Raw genomic sequence first — 5,885 nt, forward strand, 5'->3', positions numbered from 1 at the left:
GTTTCAGTACTGATTTTGACAGTACTGTTTCAGTACTGATTTTGACAGTACTGTTTCAGTACTGATTTTGACAGTACTGTTTCAGTACTGATTTTGACAGTACTGTTTTAGTACTGATTTTGACAGTACTGTTTTAGTACTGATTTTGACAGTACTGTTTTAGTACTGATTTTGACAGCACTGTTTCAGTACTGATTTTGACAGTACTGTTTCAGTACTGATTTTGACAGTACTGTTTTAGTACTGATTTTGACAGTACTGTTTCAGTACTGATTTTGACAGTACTGTTTCAGTACTGATTTTGACAGTACTGTTTCAGTACTGATTTAGTACTGATTTCGTAAGTAGTGTTTATTTACTAATTTCTTCAGTACTGTTTCATTATAACACTTTTTAAATCAGACTGTATCTTTATAGTGATGCCTAGTTGTTTTGTATATTTAGGGTGGGTTAATAGTTCTCTTTGACACTTACCCCATTTCCATTCATTTTCTATATCGTGACATGTTAATGTTTTCGTTATGTTTTTTTTTATTTCCCTGATTTTTGTTGTCCTGAAGTGGTTCAGCTTTTCGACAGTTACTTTAGCTTTTTTTTTTTTAAATATTCTGGCTTTATGTCATATTTATTGTCAGAATTTCATCTTGTGTGGTCTACAAGGTTCATGTTTTTAATACTTATTAATACTTCTATTTGACAATACCATATTACATGTATTTATATCTTGCTTGAGTCAAATCAGAACATATTGAACATTGGAACTCGATATATTACTTTTGAGAAGATGGGTGGATGGATTGATGTTATGTGATCCAGTGGCAAGTTAAGTGCAGGAAGAGGACATGATACTCAGATATAAATACAATGTAATTAACATATTTTGTACAGAACTAGACCAATAATGCACTGAGCTCCTTTTTAACATGCTAGTTCACCACAAGGAGAGAATCTGCTATAAGACATGTCCCCCTACATGAACAGGTACCTTCAGACTGGACAGTGTATGTTTTTCTCCTTTTACTGTGAGCTGAGCGAATATTCAGAATACGACCACTTTTTTTAGTCTAACTTCTCATAAATAAATTTCCAATCATATGCTCATTGTAAGATTTTTAATAGTTAAATACATTTATTGACAGATTTCTTTTTTTTTGTATACATTAATCATGCTGCAATTTCATTCACTTGTAATGAGTGTATTGTGAATAGTAACTTAAATACATGTATGCATAACTCTTGTACTCTTTCCTATAAAACTGCACAGCGTATTTTACGAAAATAATATATGAAATTTGGTGTTACTATATTTAGGCATCCCGTTAACGAGGAGTTGAAAGGGTGAGAACTACATTACTCAGTATAGCATGTTCACATGAGGACTGATGACTTTCAGAAACTCTTGGTTTGTAGTTCCTTAGAAATCTCTGATTGATTTGAATCTTACAGACATACAAACAGAGGAACATTTTGTAAAATAAGCATAAAAATTTAAAGAAAGATTTCCAACAGACTGATTAATGTCTGACGGAGGTCATTTGGTACATAATTAACCTTTTTGATTTTTGAACATGTATTGTTTGCTTTTAAAAATTAATTTTTATTGACTGAATAAAACAAGATGAAGAACTCAATTTTTTGTTCTATCTTCTTATCAACTGCAATAACTTCCATCGAAATACAATAAACAGTAATCTTAAGAATGAACAGCATTAAAAAGTTAAAAAAAAATGTGTTTTTCTCTCTCTCAATTTAATGGGTTTTTTTTAATAACTGTTTCATAATTCTGCTTCAATGTTATTTTCCATTGCTCTTCCTATGCATGTGATATATATCTTTGCCAACTTGTTTCTGGAAAGGAAAAAGTGGATAATAACATTTATCATTTTGTTAAAGTCCAATTAAAGATTAAACATAGGTCAACCATGACATAATGTGAAACAGTGTACATGCATTACTAAAGGTGGTATAACGTTAATTATACAAGGTTTATATTATACAGGGAGAAAAATGAAAGAAAAGAATGGAACAATGTTTGATTTACCTACTTGAAAACTGGCCTTGAAGTCATTAAACTTTCGAGTCAGTTATTTACTCAAACTCCAAAATCAACAAATCAACCAATCAAAATGCTGGATTTCAATTTTTGACCACGATTTTTTTTCTCCGGGCACTGAGAAAATTTTGTATGACTTCAGGGCCTGATCTTATACGATTTGGAGAAGAACTTTAGTGTCCCAAGTCTGGGTTCATGGCAAATGTCCATGTTTTCAATACGGGCTGCACTTTTTACAATACGGTATGGGTTTTCTCATTGTTGAAGTCTGCGCAGTTGTATATTATTGTTCACATTCACATCGTCTCAAATTTGGTGGATAGTTGTCTCAGTGACAATCCTACAACTTTTTATCATTTTATATATGCAATAGTTCAAAAATTAAATAAAAGTAATCTTTTTGTGATATTTTTCATTATTAGTACCAGTGGCAATTCTCATTATAATAAATTACTATCTTTTAAATCTGTTATTCGGTTACAGAGAAGGAGATCTTTGTTTATATTTCCTTTAGGTTCCTAAGTTCAACTATGTCCTGCTGTAACACTCTGACATCTTTGGATCGGCAACAAAACACATATGTATTAATATAATCTGATTATTCGAGCACAATATCAATGCAATCTGTGAAACAGTTAAATGAGAAGTTGTGTGTACGGATATGTACTTCCCGTAGACTTCTTTGTTAACTTTAATGATATCTTTCAATTGTTGAAGAATGTATTTCTACTCTTTTTTTTTTTGAACTTGCTCGTTGTTGGTTTGTTGTCATATGAACACACTACAACATTTCATGATATTGAAATAAAATTATAGGAATAACTGCAAATACTTACTTTAAAAAAATCATAATTGAGTGTAAAACTATATATATACCTACCTTTTCAAATTATTTCAATGTTCTACTGTCACCTTTCATACCAGTTCTATCTCTATCTCATATTTTATCTGTTCATGACAATTTTTAGTCGTTGATCTAAAACATTATTTTCCTCATAGACTTATACTTAGTCTTTGTGTTCTGGTGGGATCCATTTTTAGATACCTATAACAATAGATCATACTGCATCAAATACTTTGCATGCATTTATAAAAAGTTGTTTTTCCCAACATGCATGTTATGGTATTAATTATGGACGTAACACTTTGTAAATTATCCTTTGAAAAAATACACCATGAGATAAAGATTGTATCGATGATTTACAAAATTCTGTAAAGTGGTTCAGGAGTTATTGATGACACTTACGTGGGACATAAGGACAAGATATGTTCCATATGTGAACACATTCTCACTAAGAAAATGTCACCAGAAGTGCAAGTCAGTCATCACAACGGATAATGTTCATGTGATACAGTAAAAACAGTATAACCATTGGTAGTAAAATTGTGCGGGATGTTTAATTTTCAACAAATGTAAGATTGGTCACCTTTAATCGGATGCCTCATATAGCATGTATAGAAAGAGAGTGCCATGATCTCTGCGGGTTAATAACTATTGCAACAACTCTTTGAGAGGCCGTCGGTGGCCTTTTGTCTGAATATGCTGCAGGGCAAATTCCTGTCCACCTTCAATATGCTTTCGTTGTCCAGTGGCAGTCCAAGTTTTATTGACCTTCTTTCACCCCAGATGACATCTTTTACAGGACTAACCTATTGTACTTAATATATTTAACAATTGTTTTGAACATGCATGTTATATTTGCCACTGGACATTAAGCAAATTTTTAATACATGTACTCTATTATGTTATTATTTTGAGGAATCTCAGTAGGATAATTTTAAACTATGGGGATTATCCTCTTGAAATATAAATATTATTCATACAAAGTATTGCTCAATAATTATGTGTCGGATTACTAGTATTCATGTGTCGGTCCAATTGGTCGTCGGACTAATAGGGCGTCAGGCTATTGGGGTGTCGGACCAATATGGTGTCCGAACAGAAAGATTTAAAAGGCAAAAAAAAATTAAAAAAAATGTGCAACTTATAAAAGGGTCTGGTCTGGAAGTGGTTTCTTCATTTCTGTATTCTGTAATATTCTATATCATTTTTCACTTTTTATTATTAATTTTGCCTGTTATTCTCTTTTCTTCATATTCAAGCACCACACTATTATCGATTCTTCATTGCTTCTGTCTACTTTATAACAACAATGGGAATAATATGAAAGCCAACCAAATAGGACATTGAAAAATTGTCTGTTTTCTGTTTCTTGGTTTATTCTTGCTTGTCGTTGGAGGCAAACTTTGTCTTTCTGTCTCTTTAGTTTGTGTGCATTATAATAAATTAAACGAATGTAACACAAATTTGCTGAACATTGCGTCTGTTATTTAATCTCTTTTTAACAGAAGGAAAAAACTAAGATTAAATATAATCAACAGAAGTATAAAAAACTATGAACTAAGTCTTTGAAGTTAGATGCATGATTTTTGTTATTAGTTGTTAGTGGCTTTGGACTAGCTGCCAGTAACTACAAGTACTCTCAGATCTGTATTTAGTGACTTTTTTGTTGAGTAACGGTAACGTCCATTATGTTTTTGTTACTGAGATGCATTTCTATTTGCATGCATCTGTTATTTAAAGTTAAATAAGCCTTTTTCAACTGAATTTTATAGTTTGTTGTTATGTAGTACTATTACAACTCTGTTCCAGGTTTAGGGGGAAGACCCTAGCATGTTTAACCTCACCACATTCTGTATATATGTTCCTGTCTGAAGTCAGGAGCCTGTAATTCAGTGGTTGTTGTTTGTTGGTGTGTTACATATTCATTGTTCTTTCATTTTTGTACATGAATAAGAACGTTAGTTTTCTTGTTTGAATTCGTTGACATTTGTCATTTTGGTGCCATTTTTAGCTGACTATGCGATATGGCTTTGCTCATTATTGATGGCCGTATGGTGACGTATATTTGTTAATTTCTGGTCATCTGATCTGTTGTGGAGAGTTGTGATTATTCCGCTCATTTTGGGTGCCATGATTGGCAAATAAAATATATGTTGTTGCTGTTGTTGTTGTGTCGTTGGCAATAATACGGTATCTTTTTTTATAAACAAATATGAAAATCGAATGTTCTGTTCCCTTATGAACCACATAAATTTTAACTAAATTCTTGAAGGGAAAGACATTGTTTTGTATAAATGTCAACAGAATATAGAATTTTGTGTCAACAGAATACAAAATCAACATTCTGTATTCTGTTGACACAGTATACAGAATGTTGATTCCGGCAAAATATATGATCTGACAGGATGCTCACGGAATAAAACTTGTGATGGAAGAACACATACATTTGTAAAACATACATGAACAATAGCAATCCGTAGATGATTCGAAAAGGATCCGCCATCTCTGACTTGTCGTTACAATCGTCTCTTTCTGTAACTTTAAGACTTTCTGCAAGTGGCTGGTAAACCGATATTTTCTCTACTGTATTTCTGTATCCTATCCTTCCCGGCTGATCTGCTGTTGTCTCAATTTTTGCCGTTGATGTTATTATCGTAATCACAAAAGCGCGTCAATATGGAACATACAATTGCCTATTGTAAAACGTTTATGTGATTGGATTTACACATGACGTCATTCATTGTTTACAAACGTTATTTTTGCACTCGCACTGACATTTCAACAGTTCAACAGTTCAAACTTCTCCTGGATTGAATACCACAATGGGATTGAAGGTAGATCAAGGTATAGTAGTACATTGAATATTTTAAAACTGAGAAAAGTGTAGCATAGCTAATTCAAAACATATTACGTTAGTTAAAAAAGCAGAATGCGCGTTACACAGTGGCGGACCCCTGGGGTTCGGGGGGTGGGAACACCAAATTATTT

At 32.5% G+C, this 5,885-nt stretch overlaps 1 long non-coding RNA gene across 1 annotated transcript; it reads right to left on the minus strand.

The window, feature by feature from the left end:
- Window positions 1-674: 674 nt before the first annotated feature.
- Window positions 675-5,591, minus strand: LOC134680851 (uncharacterized). The gene is made up of 3 exons (XR_010100522.1): window positions 5,357-5,591; window positions 2,934-3,098; window positions 675-1,848 (listed from the first exon to the last, which is right to left on the minus strand). It is a non-coding gene; the product is annotated as an uncharacterized LOC134680851 (long non-coding RNA).
- Window positions 5,592-5,885: the final 294 nt, after the last annotated feature.

This window comes from Mytilus trossulus, chromosome 8 (genome assembly GCF_036588685.1).
Source record: "Mytilus trossulus isolate FHL-02 chromosome 8, PNRI_Mtr1.1.1.hap1, whole genome shotgun sequence".
NCBI lineage: Eukaryota > Metazoa > Mollusca > Bivalvia > Mytilida > Mytilidae > Mytilus > Mytilus trossulus.